Here is a 20,728-nt window from a genome sequence, read left to right on the forward strand (position 1 = left end):
TTGGAAGCCAAGAGAACAAAGACTGTGTTCTCTTGGCTTCCATTGTAATTTGCACATTTTCTGCTGTCCTGTCCAAAATATCAGACAATTAGAACAGAATATTGCCCCAAATTTAATAAAATAATCCCTAATTTTTGCTTGATCCCTCCCTGTTCTCGGAGAGCATGAACAATCCTTGGCAGTAGTGGCAAAGTTTGTGTTAGAATGCTACAATCTCAGAGAGAAAAACCCAGAATAAATTTATACTGTATATTACTTTGTATGTTACTAATTGTTATATGTAACTGTCATTATACTCAATTATTTTATAATAACTATGTTGATATTCACAGATTATTGTTTATTCACTGATAATTTCACTATTCTATGGAATCATTTATTTTATTTTATTATTTTCTAACTCTGTTGGTATTCACAGATTATTATTTATTTACTGATTATTTGTCAATGTTTATTATATTTATTGTATTGCTTTGGCAACGTTGGTATTTTTTCCATTTTATTTTTTAATTGCATCAAAGGAGGAATTTGAATTTTGCACGGCTTCTGTCTGTCACTTTCGATTTACAGGCCTGCCGGGCAACATCAAAGGAGGGGAAATCTTTCATTATGAAAATTAAAACAATGTGTCTAAATAATGAAAATGAAGTTGTTTTTTTTCTCGAAAATTGTAAAGTCGATCAATCAAGTAAAACACTTCAGAACACACATTTTCTGTTTTCAGGAGGGATTTGATGGAACATTTTTAGAGGCATCTGCCAAGCCTGACAAATCACAAGCATTCTCCCCATGAAAGTAATAAATAAAATAAAATAAAAATGAATATCACAGGATCCATCTTTGTGTTATACCTGTTGTGAGTGGAAGGGGTGTTGTGATGAAATCAGTGCCAGGAAATTAATGTAAAGGATTTGCCTCTGCTGGACAAGAAAATGGCTACAGGAGAGCACGTTGGATTTAAAAAATAATGTGAAAAATGTTATCTCTCTGCTTGGACTGAATTGATTCAGATTACATGACATTCCAGGCATTTAGCAGGCGCTCTTATCCAGGGCAATGTACAATAAAGTGCAATTCAAACGCTGGGACAAGTGTGATGGGGACCCTAGAGGAAAGTACAGTTCCGAATCCTTGAGTGATCACATAGAAACAAATTTAACCCTTGAAGAGCACATCATCTTACCAACAAGCATACCATGGTTGGTATTTTTTTTTATTCCCACCACCCCCCCCCCCTCTTGGGAGGTCAACTTTATTTTTAATAATACATAAACAAACATATATACACTGGTAATTTTGAGAAAGAGAGAGAGATTTTTATAACAAACCAGAGGCAGATGGGTTTCCCCACTGAGTCAGGGTTCTGCTCAAGGTTTCTTCCTGTTAGTCAGGGAGTTTTTCCTTGTCACTGTTGCCCTAGGTGTGCTCTTTGGGGGCCAGTTCTCTGTGAAGCTGCTTTGCGACAAAGCCCCTTTGTTAAAAGCGCTATACAAATAAAAATTGATTGATTGATTGATTATTAAGTGTTTGGATGCCACAAAAATACAGATGTGTAAGAAATTGTGGAAGTTCCTATAGTTGAATGATTGATGCGTAATGGTGGAGTCGCCAACCCTGGGCCGAGAGGTCGGGGGTTCGAACCCCACTTTCTCTTGTGTCTCTCAGCTAATCCCCGCCTCATATTTTAACAACTGCAGCAGGAAGAGTTTCAGTGTTTTGTTTTGTTTTTTAAGTGTTTTTTTCTGCTAACACACGGCTTCATGCAACGCTTCTACATAAAGGGGCAGCAGCAGCCAATCATCTTCAGTCAACTACATCACACACGACGCAAGCATTGTGTTTCTGTCCGTCGATTTGGTCTGTTTGTGTTGCATTCCACGTTGTGCTCCCTCTGTTTTCCCCTCCTTTTTACTTTGCAGGTGGGCATTCATCATTCCATTCGCTGTCCCTGCTGTCCGTCATCATTATCCTGGTCCCGCCTCCGCCAATCACGTCCCTCCTCTGCCAGATAAAAGCTGTATGTTTCAGCTTGTGAGCGTGAGAGTGTGTGCGTGTGTGCGTGTGCGTGTGCGTGTCCATGTCCATCTACTTGTATGTGTGGTTGTCTGTGTATAGTCCAGCCCCTGGGGCAGGTATGATAGGGGCCTCTATACACTGTATATGCATGTTGTAGTCGCCTGTAGTCATAAAGAGTTGTGCTTTGGTGTTTCTGGACGTATTGCTGTGTGTGTAGCACATTGAAATTAGTTGCATAATGGCTCCGATGGATTTTGATTTGGATACATTTATTAAAAGCCCTGCTGTCGTTTTTTGAGAAGGGTCGTGAGGCAGATTTGGTACTTCTTGCACAGTGTTATGGCGTCTCATTCGCAAAGCAGTCTCTTAAAAAGAAAATTGGGTCTGCGTTGTGGGATTAGTTGGTTGAGCTGGGTGTCTTCGCCTGGTCCGGGGCTCATCGTTGTTCTTGATTTCCGGTGAAATCAAGAAAAGTCGATCGATCATTCTGCCACGTTTTCTTCCTGTAATCTTCTGTGCTAAACCTGTGAGCGATGGGAAAGTTACGTTTTGAATTCCGTTTCATTTGCATTACGCAAATTTTCCCCAGACCCCGTCGCAGAGACCCTGTTTGGGAGAGCAGGACGGTAACCTGCTTCAAAGCCTTCACTTTGCTGCACCTCCCTGTGCTTTCTGGTGATGTAGCCAAGCTACACCTGCTCCATCAGCAGTTAAAGGCTGACCGTACAGACTGCGCCTGGGCCTTTATCGGGGGGCTCTCCAGTGTACTGGCTAAATTTGCTGAGGGAACATCGGCACAGGGAACACTCGGTGTCGTGACAGACAGTGGAATCTTCTCGGTGTCGTGACGGACAGTGGAGTCATCACGCACACACTTCTCGGTGTCGTGACGGACAGTGGAGTCATCACGCACACACTTCTCGGTGTCGTGACGGACAGTGGAGTCATCACGCACACACTTCTCGGTGTTGTGACGGACAGTGGAGTCATCACGCACACACTTCTCGGTGTCGTGACGGACAGTGGAGTCATCATGCACACACTTCTCGGTGTCGTGACGGACAGTGGAGTCATCACGCACACACTTCTCGGTGTTGTGACGGACAGTGGAGTCATCACGCACACACTTCTCGGTGTCGTGACGGACAGTGGAGTCTTCCCAGTGTCGTGACGGACAGTGGAGTCATCACGCACACACTGCTCGGTGTCGTGACAGAGGAGGAAAGCAGAGGTGTCGTGACAGAGGAGCAAAGCAGAGATGTCATGACAGAGGAGGAAAGCAGAGGTGTCGTGACAGAGGAGGAAAGCAGAGGTGTCGTGACAGAGGAGGAAAGCAGAGATTTTTGCTTTCATGCCTCATGAATGTACCTTACAAAAATATGACGGTTACATATAATTTACTTGTTCATGGACACACGCATACATTAAATAAGGATACATATCTGAAAGAACTCACCTCTTAAGTGGGTTTATTTTCATTAATTGTTTTCAATCAATCTGGCAACACAATGTTTAAACTCACCATTTCTCTAAATATTTACCAATGATGTACCAACAATGGCTCCTAATTGTCCTGAAAAGTCTTCATGGATAGTTACTATTTTATTTTGGGTATCTCATATTCAGGCTTGTGTTTAAAAAATGAATAAATAAAAGTTCATATTAGTGCTTGCCAATTTAACAAGATTGTCATTCACCAGGAAAAACACTGCCTCTTTTTTTTAACAAAGGATCTTGACACATGGCAGTCTTGGAAGGGCATTGTAAATGAGTTTAAAATGTTCTGCTGCTTTCTATTATTCCAAATCAGCCAGCCGTGTCCAACTCTATTTTGGTCCATCTAGGGTGTGAGTGACAAGAATGTGATAACTTGGTGGAGACTAATGACTATAAAATAAACAAAACCTTTGGGTAGGGTTGCATCTGCACGTCTAATACTCTAATATAGCAGAGTGGTGTCAGCAAGAAATTACATCAAGTGGAATCTCTTGACATTATCTGGGCAAAATGCAATTACGTGGCATCTACTGGGGTACATAATCAATTAGATTTCTCACCTGCGACGTGACAAACCTTTGTTTTAAACCGCTGGTCCGGGAAGAGATGCGAGATAACTTTAATTACGATATGACTGATCTTCACGGTCGATGGGATTTAATTGAAATCTGACGACGCTGAACGGCCGCGGCAAATTAATTCTGGGGATTTCGCGACAAAGATCAAAAGCTTTATCTTTATTTTTTGACTGGTCTCGCTCGGTGAAATCCGAGTTGGTTCTTCGGTTCTCTTCCGCCGCCTCGCCACAGGTGACAGCAGAGGCAGAAGCGTTGGGACGATGAGTCTTGGGCTTTGTGTCATTGGTGCAAATACTTTGTTGCTGCGATTGGATATTTACTTGAAATGGGTGTACAGGTAGGCGGCCTGGATGTGCAGTTGGTAGCACTGCCGCCTCACAGCAAGGAGGTCCTGGGTTCGAATCCCCGTCGGCCGGGGCCTCTCTGTGCGGAGTTTGCATGTTCTCCCCGTGTCTGCGTGGGTTTCCTCCGGGTACTCCGGTTTCCTCCCACAGTCCATAGACATTCAGATTAGGCTGATTGGAGAGTCTAAATTGCCCGTAGGTATGAGCGTGTGAGTGAATGGTGTGTGTGCCCTGCGATGGACTGGCGACCTGTCCAGGGTGTATTCCTGCCTTTCGCCCAATGTATGCTGGGATAGGCTCCAGCCCCCCTGCGACCCTGTTCAGGATAAGCGCGCTCAGATAATGGATGGATGGATGGATGGGCGGATTTACGCGGCTCTCTGAGCCGGATTTCCGCGACCCATCTTCCCATCTTCCAGCGGCACACATCTGACACGTGCGTCGCCGTGGGAGACGGCGCGGTGCGGCTCGTCGCCGTGGGTGCCTTTGGGAGGCGGACGGAAACGCGGAGACCCTCTGGGATTTGCCTTTTCAGGATCTCAGTCGCCGAAGGCTCCCCCGTACTCAGCCGCTGTTCAGTGATGCCCTTTATTCTCCTTCTCTCCCACTTTCCACTCCACACTTTCCCGCCGTGTGCAGCCTGTTCCTGTAGCGTAGTGGTTAAGGTGCATGACTGGGACACGTGAGGTCGGTGGTTTTAATCCCGGTGTAGCCGCAATAAAATCCGCACGGCCGTTGGGCCCTTGAGCGAGACCCTTAACCCTGCATTGCTCCAGGGGGGGATTGTCTCCTGTTTAGTCTGATCAACTGTACGTCGCTCTGGATAAGAGCGTCTGCCAAATGCCAATAATGTAATGTAATGTGCGAACACAGTCTTAATATAACATCTATTATTCTCACAGCAAGTCTCTGTCTCTTCCTCCCATTCCCCATCCAGGAAGGAGGTGCAGTTGAAGGAGGTGCAGGTGAAGGAGGCGCAGGTGAGGTAGATTCTGTTCCCCAGGGAATGAGAGAGTGTGAGAGGTGCGAGAACAGCACTCCCCCCCCGCCCCCCAATGATCGAGGTGAAAACACGGCCAATCCGGCACCAGCCAGTCCACCCGCCACCCAATCAGATCTCTGGGTGAGCACGCGCTCCCTGCACTTTCTCACCGCCACTTCCTGTTAGAGACAGCATGCTGTTTTTTTTGTTTTTCATTACTGTCGTTATTTTTGTATTGCAAGCCCAATTCTATTAAATGGTAAATGGCTGGCATTTATATAGCACCTTTAACCAAAGCGCTCTACAATTGATGCTCCTCATTCACCCATTCACCCATCAACAGTGATTGACTGCCATGCAAGGCACCAACCAGGTCGTCGGGAGCAATTGGGTGTTAGGCGTCTTTCTCAGATTGCTCCTAAGGAGCCAATGACGCCAATCTTATCAGGTGAGAACAAAGCGACCTCTCACCCGCCTGTTTGTCATTGCCAAAGCCAGCAGCTGCCCCAACTCCGAGGCAGAACTCTCCCGTCGCTTTTCATCCCGGCTCTCTCGCCCGTTGCTTCGCTATTTGGGCGCTTTATGCTCGACAGCGCCTCAAATGAGAAGCAAAGCGACCTTTAAGAAGGCCCGACCTTCCGTTTATCAGAGAAAGTCGTTGTGAATTTGGACGATGGAAACACGCATCGTTGTCGTCAGACCGGGCTGGGTTTAGGGTTGCCACCCGTCCTGGATTCTCCGGGACTGTCCCGGATTTTTATTGTCTGTCCTGAAAAAAAATAATGAGACGAAACGTCCCGGAATCTAAGTATTTTCGAGTGTTGCATACATTAGTATTACTTAATGAAATGTAGACAGAGTACCCAGTGTTCGTTCCTAAATGTAATGTAACAAATGGTGCGGACACTTTATCAACCTTAACGAATTGCACTTTTTATTTTTGTAATGAAAGAGGAATTGGCACCAAGTACAAGGAAGTTGCGCACCACATTCCTTCAGGCTCATGCATCCTCGAGAGCGATTGACAGTCCGGCTTACTCAGTTTGCCAGCTTCGTATGTGTCCAGGATTTTTACAGGACTGAAGTGGCAACCCGAGCTGGGTTATCCACCTTCAGTCTGGAACGGAGAGCTCAAACTCAACTCCTTATTCCACACACGTGCTGAAGTAACGTCAGCGAGGTTTTCTAAGGCCGAAATTGACAGCGGATTGGACGGAAACCCAAGACCTAGAGTACATAGTGCTCGTTCGCTTCGACTTCCTAAATGGCCCGTCTCTTCACAGCTGTTTGAATACCCATGATGCCATTCGAAGTGTCGATGCTCAACCCGACAAGTTCGAAGAGTCCGAAGTGCTGCACCAGGTCCACCGTCGTTAGTTGTTCTGCAGGAGGGATCATCGAATCCCGAGAGTCAGGTGTCTGGCCAATCAGTAGGGATTCGAGCCCGGACTTTCAGAATTTCTCCTGTTTTCCGTTTGTCTTGATAAGTGTAATTGTGTGTTATTAAAAAACGCGAGACACATAAGATTGAAATCGAGGCACCAAGTGCACATCATGCCAGATCACGGTCACACCCATTGAATTTAGCGCCCTTTTGTTGACCAAATGCACCACCATTATTCTAACAGTAGAGGGTGCTGCAGAGCTACACACAGCGTTTGTGAATGGACACTTCTGGGCCCTCGAACTTAAAGTAGAGTATCTGGGCCAACACCCAAGAAAATAGCAGGAAAGTGTCTGGATTGTTTTTCGGGGGACAGTGTGTGGTACAAATAGTTTTTCGATGAACAACAGACGGCAAATTATTTTCAATCCATTTTAATGTTTACGGAGAATGGTGGGCTACAAGTCGAAATCATGTACAATCACTGAAGTGGACCACTTATCGACCATTTTCCCCATTCGGCAAATAAACACTTTCCAGGGCTTTCAAAGCCAAAATAATACGCTAGCTGTAACCTTGTGAACAAAGAATTGCCACAGTGGGCCTATATGTCTGTGTAATCCGTGTGCAATGTCCTTAAACACAGTGACTGTCGTTGGAGGTTGTTATTGGTTCCAACAGACCCCGCCGCTTTCTCTTGTCGTCTACACAGTGATAATCTTTTCTCCTTTGCTTGATTTGTGACGGAGGGTGAAGGCCACCGCCGCCTCCCTTTCCGGCCGCCAGCAGCACTAGATGTTGTCCGACTCATCCGGTGTCGCGCAAACACCACGGCGATTCCGGCGTCCCCGAGCATCCCTCCCTGAGTTCGATCGTCTGGAATCAGTAATACATAGATTTGAACTGGAATGTGGATTTAGCATTCCCTTACATCTTCGTATGTAGCCACGCAGCTGTTGGGCCCTTGAGCAAGGCCCTTAACCCCACATTCCCCCAGGGGCATTTGTCCCCTGCTTAGTCTAGTCTTAAACTGTAATCAAATTATTATTATTATTTGGCAGACACTCTTATCCAGTGACGCACAGGTAGGCTCTACAGACGGGGAGAACATCAATGGCCTACTCCTGAATACAAAAATGTGGTTATAACCAGGAAGGCACAGATTTATAATGAATCAAATTATTTAAATAAAAAGTTGTTTAATATCTGCGGAGATTGATGAGGTCAGACGTTCGGGTTCCTATGGCAAGTTAATAGTTGATATTAAAAGAAAAAGACAAGACTAAATGGATGTTTCAGATTGTCTGCGTGACATTTTCAGTAAACCACAAAAATGTTTTCCCTGATCCGGTGATCCAAGGACAGGGATCAAAAAGGCTTTGATAGTCTTGGTCATGCTAATATTGTATATTTTGAAGTCATTCTCGCCTGTCCCTGGTACGGTTTCCGCTGAGCCAAAAGCCTGTTTCTTTCAATTCCATCTTCCGAATTTCACAGCTGTCATGGCTCAGCGTGACAATGAGTCTTACCTGCAAACACGAACTCAGACTCCGTTCCGCGGCGCCCGGGGCACGGCACGCAGACTGCATGACATATCGCGAAGAATCTATTCGAAAATATTTTTCTTAGTGAAATATAGCATACGTATTTCAATACTGATCATTCCCACCGCGCTTCTCTTCTTATGCTATTCATTGCCTGCTGGTTTGTTCACGACTAAAATACGCCCCTGTTGCTGCCTAAACAAACGGCTTTCTGTCTGTTACTATGCTGGAATGGAGGTTCTTAAACGAGCTGATGTTGCCGGCAGCAAGATTTCAAGGTTTAAAATGCATGCAGGGAAAGTTGGGTTTTATTTTCAGAGTTCCCCAACTCATGCAAAAGTCAGTGCTCTCAAAACAAGTTTTAAAAATCACAAGATAAAATATTCCAAACTTGTTCCTATCCTTTACACCCGTACTGTATGGATTTTTATCGTTGATTTTATTTTTGACATTTGAAAACACAACTAAATATATTCGCAAAATGTGGGCTAATACCTGTGCCTTAACCTCTTACACGTAGGCTATGATGGCACATCTTGGCATTTATCGATAAAGATAATTCATATTTTGCTTTACTTTCGTATTGTTACTTTTGCCATCGACCAAATATTCCGAAATCTTTGCACTCAATTGAGCCTACGAGGCTGTGCTTGTGGCCGCTTTTAAAACTGCGACACCGTTTCCATTCGCAACCGGGCAGCTCTTCCCGTGTAGCCATTGCTCTTGGCGCGAGTGCAATTGCTCTACTCGCTCTATCTGAAATGCACGTGGCTCAGAATTCCAGTTAGGTCTACCACTGCCCCGTGCCAAAGTGGCAATCACAATAAGAGCGTCATTATTTCCAGGCGTTGCATCATTGCAGGGGAACCGACGGGAGGCTCGTCGATACGCGCATATATTTTTATGATGCTACATTTTGGGGTGAGAAATATTTGCTCTACTCCCTATAATTAAAACTAACGAAAGAGGACGAGGGAAGATGCTTTCTGCGCTGGTACTAAATAATACGTTCTCCGGTGAAGCTTCCCTAATCTCTGGTTTGACATTAATCTACAGTGGATTAAAATAATTTTCTGCGCGAAACCTACCAACGGGAAAACAACTGTATGGTACTATGGTCAACTGGATCTGGCGCTGGAGGGAAACCTCCATTGCTTGTTTTCGGTTAAAGAGGGTTGGGCCGAGATGAAAGTTGTAGGCTAGTTGGCTGTTTTGTGTCTCTCCCAACCCTCCTTGTAAAACGATACGCGCTCGAGTCAACCTTTTGTACTGAGAAGGGGGAGGAGAATAATAATCCCCCTTTCTTTTCTCCTCCTTTCCTCCGGGCGTATCGTTCTCCTTCGTCGCAGTTTTTTTTTTCAGAATTTCCTGTTTCAAATGTTCAAAGCGGATGTGAATGGATCACACAGGTGTGTCCTGAACTGAAGCACAATTTACGACGGAAACACACCTGGCTTAATCATGTGATTTTGTACCTGGGCGTGGAGAAAATACTTCGCTGTTTTTTTTTTCCCGTACGATTTTTTTCGGGGGGAAGTTGTCCTTGTAGGTTTTCGTGTTTTCTAAGTGGTTCCCGGCGTTTTCATGGAATGATCTTTTTTTTTTTGTTTCATCTTTCTGGCTTCGGGGAGTAGCCTGTGTAAAATGTGAACTTTTTTCGCGTCGTGGATCGGGAATATATTTTGCTTTTGTCGTGGAACGGGGAAACGAAATTTGGACAACTTAAGTGTTTTCAACTGCTGTGCTTTCAAGGTGAGTTGAAACTGTTATTTCTGGTCGATGCCAGTAGACTATAGAACTGTCGTGTGAAGATTTGTAGGCAATGCATAGACCAGTAAAATAGCGTATATGCCACGTTTGTAACATTTAGGCTCTTGTTCAAAGCCGAATTTATAGTCTTTTTATAGGATAACTGAAATGGTGTCTATCCATAGGTCGATACGAGGAATTGTATGTTACTGTAGCGTACTTCCGTGGAATACCGCGCCGCTGCAGTTTCGCCTTTCCAATCCATGGGATGGCTAACCGGATGTTTTGTTAGGTTGTGACACACATAACTTTAGTTTTTGTAAATATGTTTGTTTTTAATAAACACTTGTTATCTGCCGGCATTGTTCCCTTGGATTAGTAATTGATCGCTGATATAACAGTCTTTCGAATGCGATGTGGTTATTATTCCAATTCGTGCACCTAGTTTGTAGGCTATGCATATTCGCTCAAATATGGATAGCGTGGCTGTCGGTTGAAGAAGACTGATCGTAGCTTACAGCTATGACCGAGGTAGACTAGGGCCACCAAAAGCAATTGTTTACACTTTGTATGTGAAAATGTGTAGCCTAAAATGATCGATGCGGTCTGGTATTCGGTTTTATGTCGACAGACTTAAATTGGCTACGTGCCGGAAAATTAAAGTAGGTACGGAAGAAAGTACGAGAATGCGTTCCCAGAAAAATGCTCGTCAGGAAACTATCATCTTCCACGCCTACCTTTTATAAGTGACAATCCGTGTTTTGCGTGGGCTACTTTGTAGGCTGCTCTGGAACCAGTTTTAGAATTCGTCGTATGCCTGCGACGTTGTTAAAAGCTGTGTGCAGTCGATAAGCGATTGCGGTGGGCTGTTGAAATGTTGCTAAATTGGTTAATGCTTTTTTGTACTCTACGTTGAATGAAACATTTTATGCATGAGTGTGACAACTGGATTACATTGCCTCCGCTTGTAAGGGCCATTGGTGATCCAGTATTACATGCAGTGTGTTGTAACAATTCAGGAAAATCATCTGTACTATAGATGCTAGTAAACAGCTTGGATAAAAGAGAGAGCATTGTTCAATGCCCGTAGACTGTTGGTGAGTATTTCACCGTTAGTTTTGTTTTCGTGCAGACACTGAGACAGTGACCCTATTCATGAGCGCCCCGAATCGCTTGATCGAGGTTACGCTGTCTTTCTCGTACTCCTCTGTCCCTGGATCTGTTCAATGCGCTCACTGTAAAGGCTTGTTTACTTTCTCAGTCGCAGTTTGAGTCCCCCTTTCCCGAAAAGCAGTAGGACTGAAAAACGGATCTGGATTGTCCTCGTTAAATTACGTTAAATGGGAGTCCTTGCCGCTGCGTTGAAATGGTTGTGGAAAGGATTAAATATCGCCTCTCGCTGCCTGGTCGAGGTGGAAGCGTTTGGAGTCCTTAAATTGTAGTTTGAACGAGGCCAGTTTTCTGAAAGAGCCATCTGCTCGACGCACTGAATGCACGCAACTTAAAACCGAGCCCAGTTTCATCCACCATTCGGTGTTTATCTTTCTTTCTGAATAAATAGAGATGGAGCCGCGTCCTTATCTCCACAGTAAAGCATTGTAAACGATTTATCTTCTGGGCTGTTTTTCCACGCTAGAATACACCCTCATCTCTCTACAGATGTCCCTTTATGACGGTTGTGAAATGGGATATTTCCTTTCATTCACAGATTAGCCACAATGTAGCCTGCACAAAGTTAAAAGGGAAAAGCGTCTTCTAATACCACTGATGTTTGGGCAAGCGAATGTTTCTTGCTTCCTAAAACTGTAGATTAGAGATTATTTTTGGACATAGAAAGGGACGACGTATCATTTGTTATCTGCTCTTGCGCATAGGCATTTGCAGTCTTATGACTTATGACTTATCAGCAGTGAGTCATCGATTGCATTTAGCTTGTACGGTAAACTTTGGAATTACTTTTGGCACACTGGTTTCGATATATTTTAGACCGCAGATGGGGAACTTCCCATTGGTTTTCTGCAAGCTTTCGTTTTCCGTTTAAGACCGCGTTTGTTCCCAGTGGTTGAGGCCCTGTTTTCTGTTAACCAGCTGAAATGTAGGCCTAGCCTCCGTGAGGTATTTGTGAGGAGAATATAATTTTGGGATGTGTACGAGCGGTTCCTCTGTATTGTTCATTCTTTAATTAACATAAGGTAATGGCGAGAACAGACCATTCAGCCCAGCAAAGCGCACCTTTTCCTACCCCTAAGTGCATCTACTGCCTAGTTTGCCTGAAAGCTGAATAGAATCTAAGTCCGTATCAAGTCTGGTCTTGAAAATCCCCAGTGTTTCTGCCTTCACTACATGTCCTGGCAAGCTATTGCACACAATGACCACTCGCTGTGTGAAAAAAAATACTGCCTAATATCTGTAAGGAATTTTTCCTTTGCCAAATTCCATGTGTGCTCTCTCGTTCCTCTAACTGAACTCACCCTGACCTGAATAATTGCCAATATAACTTCGTTGATCCCTTTAATGAAATCAATCAAATCCCCCCTAAGTCTCCTTTTACTAAATTTAGAGATTAAGCATCTTAAGTCTATCCTCATAATTCTTATCTTTTGTACATGGAATCAATCTGGTTGCCCTTCTCTGAACCTTTTCCAGTGCCATCTTTCTTATAGCGCGGTCCCCACTCTCAGCGGCTACATATGCATTGTGCATATGTAGCCGTGAAGGCGTCCGCTTCCAAACTGATATTCTCTCATGCTGTGTTGGATTTGGGACCCATGCAACTCGTCAATTTAAAGGCAAATTCCCCCCTTTAAATCTGTATATTGTTGTTGTGTATTGCTATGGGAGTAATCAAACTGATTTAACCATCGGCTGCTGGTCCGAATGGGCCGACATACAGGTAGAGAGATATATGTTTGTACATCAGCTGTATATCAAGGTAGTCTCCTGACTACCTTCTGTGTGTGCTTCCCATGACCTGGAATGGACCAGCGACTGTCTATCGCCTGGTGTTGGGAACAGAGGGTTTGTCGGCTGGGATTGCCGTTCTGCATTTGCTTGGTTTGCGCAAATATTTTAGATACTTGCCCTGGGTCAAGGGAGGTCTTGCAAACTTCTCTTTCAGGCCTGGTCAGTTCCAGGCAAGTGTTGTAAATGGTACCCTGGTAAATGGTTGGCATTTATATAGCGCCTTTATCCAAAGCGCTGTACAATTGATGCTTCTCATACACACACTCACACACCGACGGCGATTGGCTGCCATGCAAGGCACCGACCAGCTCGTCAGGAGCATTGGGGGGTTAGGTGTCTTGCTCAGGGACGCTTCGACACAGCCCGGGCGGGGGATCGAACCGGCCACCCTCCGACTGCCAGACGACCGCTCTTACTGCCTGAGCCATGTCGCCACCTCATATATTCAGTCCTGAGTCCCATAGATGGCTGAGGTGGCTGGATGATGGCTCCTCTGCTGGGCCCTCCTGCTGGGACTGTGTGCAATCGCCCTCTCCCAAAGCACAGGGAAATATCCCCACCCTCTGCTGCGCATTAAAAGGCCGGTGTTGGTGTGATAGCGGCTGCCCTCGGCTCTGTGCTGAGGGCTTTTAATTCTGGATTGAAACTGGACCACAGCCAGGTCTGGTGTTAGTGGGGGGTGTGGGGGGGGTGTGGGGGTTGGGTGGGGGGGGTTCTGGGGGGCAGATGCGGGAGGGGTCGTTGCCCTGGCAGCAGCTGGCAGTGAAGGTCAGCCAACCCGTGAGGGCGGGGGTAACGCACGGGGCGTGAAGGAGATGGGATCCGGCCAGAGCAGAATGCTGCCACGTGCGCATGCACACACACACACACACACCCCCGCACACCCACACGCACACCCCCGCACACCCCCACACACACACCCACACCCACCCGCACACCCCCGCACACCCCCACACACACACCCACACCCACCCACACACCCCCACACCCACCCACACACCCCCACACCCACCCACACACACCCACACCCACCCACACCCACACCCACACACCCACACACCCACACACCCACACACACACACACACACACACACCCCCGCACACACCCCCGCACACACCCCCGCACACATGCACCCACGCACACACCCACGCACACACCCACGCACACACCCACGCACACACCCACGCACACACCCACGCTCACACACCCACGCGCACACACACAAACACACTGCCTCGCATGCACACACGAGCACACACTCACACACATGCACACACACACACCCACGCACATGCACATGCACACGCACACATGCACACCTACGCACACACATACGCAAACACACTGCCTCGCATGCACACACACATACACATACACACACACACCAGCACACACATACAAATACACACACAGACATGCTCGCTCACACACAGGCACAGGCACATGCACAGTCGCGCACGCACACACAGGAATGCACCCTAATCGACAGCTACTGGCATACATAAATGGACAGGCATGAGCACAGATGTGCGTACATACTGATGCCTGCACTTAGACTTGCGTGCATATGCACACACAGACACACACAGACACACACACCCACACACGCACTCCCTCTCTCTCTCTCACACGCACGCACGCACACACACACACCCACACCCCCCCCTCTCTCTCTCTCTCTCTCTCTCACACACACACTCCCTCTCTCTCTCTCTCTCTCTCTCTCACACACACACACGCACACGCACGCACACAGCAGTGCCTCTTCATTTGGGTCCTCTGCTCAGACTCAGTTGAAATCCTGGGAATCCCCAAGGTACTGTGCTGCCAACGTAGCCGGATGCCTTCTGCATGACAACATCGGCAAAAACCCATCTCACCTCTGAGCACTCGTCTCAATGCTCATAACTACAAAGTTTGTGCTTGTGCGCAATTGAAAATCGCCCATTTATTTAAAGGTACAATAGGTAAGATTTTTGTGTTAAAACATTGTTACAAGACCATTGTAAATCCCTTCCTATCATTGAAAAAGGCTCACTGGCATGTTGACTCACTCTCTGCCTGTGTTTATAGTCCGGTTTATAGTAGAGTAAATTTCGGGTTTCCAAATATGCAGGTGACGGACAGACACTCTGTACCAAAAAAATCGTATAGCTGTACAATAATTCAAGCTCATTGGTTGAAAATTGGTTCTAATTGCCACAGCCAATGGCGTTTCAACATCAGCGCATTTACAGAGAAGGGGGAGGGATAAACAGTGTTGTGGTTTGTGGGTGGTTTTTTGCTGCTATTCCTCTCTTGACCGTTAAATCCGAAATGACCTATTGTACATATGGTCCAAGAGGTATGCAGGGGGGAAAAAAGTTTACTCTTTTGCCACATAGTTTCCAAGTATGAGATTGTGACACGGGCTTGGGACTAGGATCAGAGCGAGGGTTTGCGATTTTTTGATCTGGTAGTTTGTGGACACAGGCGTGTCGTGCGTGCCGGTGGACCGACCGTTTTGAGACCCGGCTACATCTCCCTCGCCGATAATTGGACGTTCCCAAATTTTGGGTCAGACTTGAACCTGTCAAGCTCCACGTTTGGGCACCAAATTGAAATTTATTAAAAAGAAATGAACAGAAGTCTTTGGACGTAAAAAAAATATGCTACTATAGCGGTAGCCTGCAGCTCTGGTCCTGGAGAGCTACAGGGTCTGCTGGTTTTCGTTGTTACTCTGCACTTAATTAATCAGTTAGTTCTGTAATCGACTGCTGTAACTCATCTCACCTGGGCCGCTTTTAGCCTCGATGAAACGTAGCGTCGCGAAACGTAGCGAAACGTCGCGAAACATAGTCAAACATTTATTTAAACCGCAACTGTGGTGCGTTGAACATTTTCCGGTTAAAGGCGCCCCTGCTCCCCCGGCTCTCGACTGGCAGATGCCCGGAGCTCTCCTGGACCCGGGTTGGGAACCCGCTCCGCTGAGGTTAACTGGGACTGCGTGATGCTCTGCGTCTCACAGGGAAGCGCGGTGGTCTCGTGCGGAGGCAGTTTGGAGGGGTTTCCGGGGTCGGCTGTGGTCAGGAGAGGGGAGAGAACAGAGAGGGACTGTCGCTGGTCGTTTGGGTGCCTGTGGGACTGTCTCAGCCTCAGGGGAGTGTGGAGAGTGTGGAGAGTGTGGAGAGTGTGGAGAGTGTGGAGAGTGTGGAGAGTGTGGAGAGTGTGGAGAGTGTGGAGAGTGTGGAGAGTGTGGAGAAAGCCACTGGAATCCCAAAGGTGCCTGTTCACTTTACTTTTGTTCCTATCATTTCTCAGGGATGTGGGAATATGCAATGATGCACTGGCCAACATCTAATTTATATATATGATTCCTGGGCAGTAGAATACACACACACACACACACACACACACACACACACACACACACACACACTTTCCCAAGCATAGCATATGAAATGCGGAACATGAAATCCTGAGAAGGTCCCTGAGAGAAATCGCAGTACATTAAGGCCAGAAAATGATGGACGAAAAGCGGTTACATTAACCACGGCAAATTAAAAATGAACTTTTAAGATGATAAATTAATCTCTTTTGTGAGGACGGTAACGCTCTAATCGAATCTAAAAGGGGTTGATTATGCATTAGTATCCCGAAGAAGACACAAAGGGAAAAGTAGGACACAGACCACAGGGCTAACAGAATGCTCCTCCTAGATGACTGTGCGTTCACACACATGAACCTCTCTCCCCCCTGGGCCCGTGCCCTGCGCTAGCCCTGAGCCGACCTGCTGCTCACTGTGCCTGGTGTCTGCAGGTGTGAGGAGCCAGGCTAGCCCTGAGCCGACTGTACCTGGTGTCTGCAGGTGTGAGGAGCCAGGCTAGCCCTGAGCCGACTGTACCTGGTGTCTGCAGGTGTGAGGAGCCAGGCTAGCCCTGAGCCGACCTGCTGCTCACTGTACCTGGTGTCTGCAGGTGTGAGGAGCCAGGCTAGCCCTGAGCCGACTGTACCTGGTGTCTGCAGGTGTGAGGAGCCAGGCTAGCCCTGAGCCGACTGTACCTGGTGTCTGCAGGTGTGAGGAGCCAGGCTAGCCCTGAGCCGACCTGCTGCTCACTGTGCCTGGTGTCTGCAGGTGTGAGGAGCCAGGCTAGCCCTGAGCTGACTGTACCTGGTGTCTGCAGGTGTGAGGAGCCAGGCTAGCCCTGAGCCGACCTGCTGCTCACTGTACCTGGTGTCTGCAGGTGTGAGGAGCCAGGCTAGCCCTGAGCCGACTGTACCTGGTGTCTGCAGGTGTGAGGAGCCAGGCTAGCCCTGAGCCGACTGTACCTGGTGTCTGCAGGTGTGAGGAGCCAGGCTAGCCCTGAGCCGACCTGCTGCTCACTGTGCCTGGTGTCTGCAGGTGTGAGGAGCCAGGCTAGCCCTGAGCTGTGTGTGTGTGTGTGTGTGTGTGTGTGTGTGTGTGTGTGTGTGTGTGTGTGTGTGTGTGTGTGTGTGTGTGTGTGTGTGTGTGTGAGAGAGTGTGTTTGAGAGTGTGAGTGTGAGTGTATGCCTGTGTTTGTGTGTAAGCCTGTGTTTGTGTGTGTGTGGTGGTCGGTGGGCGGCTTGTGCGTTGTGAGGCCCTGCCGTGTCTGTTAGCATGTTGGGGTCGCGCTCTGCCCCGCTCCTTTCTGCTCCGTTAGACCCTCAACGAGGGCCGTCTCCCAGCCTTCTCAGCAGCTTGGCAGTAGCTCGGGAGTTTACCGCTGCGTCAGAACGTTTGTTGCAAACACGGCGGTGTACCGATCCTCCCGGTAGCGGACGGGGTCTCAGGCCGGTGCCCGGCTCGCGTCGGTTGGAGCGAGATCTGAGAATCAAAATGGCCGCCCGTCACAGCCATCGTCGCTGTGTTGTTAAGGCGACAACTCTTTTTTTTTTTTTTTTTAACAGTGTATATTTCCATTCGCTTTTCCTCTCCATCTCATCCATTCAGAAGGTTTCACTTCCCACAAACGCAAGCCTCACGTTAGTACCAGTTCCTTTTTGCCGTCTGCTTGGAAATCAGGTAGGCGGGCCGAGTTTATTTTCAGGGGCAATTGAAAGTCCAGTTTCCTCATTTCTCCCTGGGAGACTAGCCCGGCCAGTGGACGGGTCTGAACGTCTGCGTTTTTACTTTACAGTAAGCTTAGTTTAGCGAGTTTTACGACAATAACGTTTCATAATTTAGTAGGGATTTAATAGGGGCTTGAAACTGGAGTATAGCAGCCATTTTGTTTGTTTGAAAAGGTACAATGTCAAGAGTGCCATATGGAAGTCTTGGCATTTTCCAATAGTTGTGCTTGAGTGTTGAAGTTTCTAAAATGGCGTTGGTGGAAGTCTTGAATGAAGGGACTAAAAATACAAAGCGGCAGTCTCTGAAACTATGTAAAGAGCCTGCCTTCAGGCAATTGGCTCCTGAGGACAAGTTCAGGTCTGGTCCCTTTGCCTCAAAACCAGGTTTGGTCATGGTAGGTGGAAAGGAAAGGAGAGAAGAGAAGATCCCAGAAAGGCATCCCTCCTCGGTTGACCGTGGCGACACGTCGACGGGTTCCCCTCTCGTGGGACGACGCTGTCCGTCACTTGGCCACTCATCCCGGGGGGAGGAGCTTCTCACCAGCTGGGACATCCTCAGAGAAGCGACGCGGTGGCAGAAGTCTTTTATTTGCAGGGGAGATTTCCCACACGGGGCGGCACGGACCGTGCAGTGGGTTGCACTGCATGCTGGGATAGGCTCCAGCCCCCTTGCGACCCTGTTCAGGATAAGCTGGTTAGGATAATGGATGGAGGATTTCCCACACACTTGTGGAGGGAAAGCACTGGCCTCGTCTTTAGTCGGTAGTTTTTAAATCGAACAGCAGCCCTGAATAATGGCGGTTCGACCCACACTTTGGTCCCTCATGGTAAATCCCGGTAGTGGAGGAATGGGAAGCTTCTCAGCGGGACCTTCTGCTCTTTCTGAGCTGTTTTGCCCACGCCCTGAGATCTGGAGCGTCAGCCTGAATTCACAAGGAGCCACAGTGTCTGTGTTTTTTGGTTTTCTTTCAATTAGCTGTCAATTATGGCCTGGAGAACGAGCTGCGTGGGGGTTCCGTTGCCAATCAATGACCAAAATCAATCCCTGTATTTGTTTGCCGATCAATGACATAAATCAATCACTGTACTTGTTAGCCGATCAATTCATTTGCCAATCGATGACATAAATGAATGGCTGGTGGATTAATTTGGCAACCTCTGACTTAAATGAATTGCTGGTGGATTCTGGAGCCAATCACTGACTTAAATGAATCGCCGGTGGATTCTGGAGCCAATCACTGACTTCGCTGGTGCTGAGAACTCCCTGAGAGAATAGGTGCTGCATCCTGGAGTCCCAATGTCTGCGAACTTGATGCTAGGAGACTCGCGTTTTAATTGTTTTTGTCTTAATTGCAGATCAATTCGATCGAGCTGAAGTAAACTGGCTCGCTGTTCTAATGAGCGGCGAGGGCGATCGATTCCGCACCCGTACCCGCCCACCAGACAGATGTGTGGATCCACAAATTCCTCATAACGCAATCTGTCAGCTGATCAATAATGTAATTCTATCAGCGAGTGAGCGTGGCTGGATCCAATCTCACCTGTGTCTCCTGTCCGACCCCCGTCTTAACAAGGTGCTGGCTGTGCCCTTGGGCCAGGAGGTGTGTGTGTGTGTGTGTGTGTGTGTGTGTGTGTGTGTGTGTGTGTGTGTGTGTGTGTGTGTGTGAGAGTGTGAGAGTGTGAGAGTGTGAGAGTGTGAGAGTGTGAGAGTGTGAGAGTGTGAGAGTGTGAGAGTGTGAGAGTGTGTGAGAGAGCTCAGACCCCTGCTGTTTCTTCAAGTCTTTAACTGAGGCCTTTTCATCTTAGAAAAGGATTGTAACATTTTGCCAAATAGCATAAAAAAACTAAAATAAAAATACTGGGACTGACACAAAACGCTGCAGAGACCACGTGCACCTGAAGCGCGAGGACACGACGGATCATTCCGGAAAACAAGGCGAGGACGTTTTAAGCGAACGGGGTAAAAGGCAAACCGCATTCTGTGCTGACGCTCAAGGCTGGCGTGTGGCCAGGGCGTCATAGCCTCCCCCCTTCCTCCCTCCCCCGTTCTTTCTAGATCTTTCTCCAGAGGAATACGCAACGCCGCGCTTCGTCTCCTTCCGGACTTCGCCCTCCCGTCAGGGCACGGCTGTAAAACCCACATGGCGGCTCGCGAAAGTTAAACATTTACCCGCTTAGCTTGCAGCGAGAGGGGCCGACCCGCTCTTTCACGCCCGACAGTCGCGCCTGAAGTCTTTAAACAAAAAAGAAAAAAGAATAGAAAGTGCCTGTTTGGTTTTATACGTAGTCAGGGCTCAAATTACGCTGGAAGATTCGCTGGAAGTATGACTTTCACTTGGCAGTTTGTATTTACATTCCATGAAATTTTTCCTTACGGTATGTGGTTTTTTTGTTTTTTTTTTGGTATTTTTTATGTTCCATGTATCTTGCACAGGCCTGGGTCGAGTAGTTTTGGATTCGAATACTTCTACAAGATGGAGAAGCTGGAACCTACGAAACGCTCTCAAAAAGGGCTAAAGTTCTGGCCCTCTCGGTTGGCATAATCGTACCAGGCAAGATCAATCGAATAATTTGAATCAAGCACAATTAAATATTTCAC

The 20,728-nt window shown here is 47.3% G+C and overlaps 1 protein-coding gene across 1 annotated transcript in view; it reads left to right on the top strand.

The window, feature by feature from the left end:
* Positions 1 to 9,746: 9,746 nt before the first annotated feature.
* The window catches only part of LOC133118917 (plexin-B2-like), an 86,325-nt gene continuing 75,343 nt past the window's right edge, over positions 9,747 to 20,728 (top strand). Inside the window, exon 1 of the mRNA XM_061229215.1 lies at positions 9,747 to 10,097. The gene's annotated coding sequence lies outside the window, so the exon portion shown is untranslated. The remainder of the gene's footprint in view (positions 10,098 to 20,728) is intronic.

This window comes from Conger conger, chromosome 19 (genome assembly GCF_963514075.1).
Source record: "Conger conger chromosome 19, fConCon1.1, whole genome shotgun sequence".
NCBI classification, from domain to species: domain Eukaryota; kingdom Metazoa; phylum Chordata; class Actinopteri; order Anguilliformes; family Congridae; genus Conger; species Conger conger.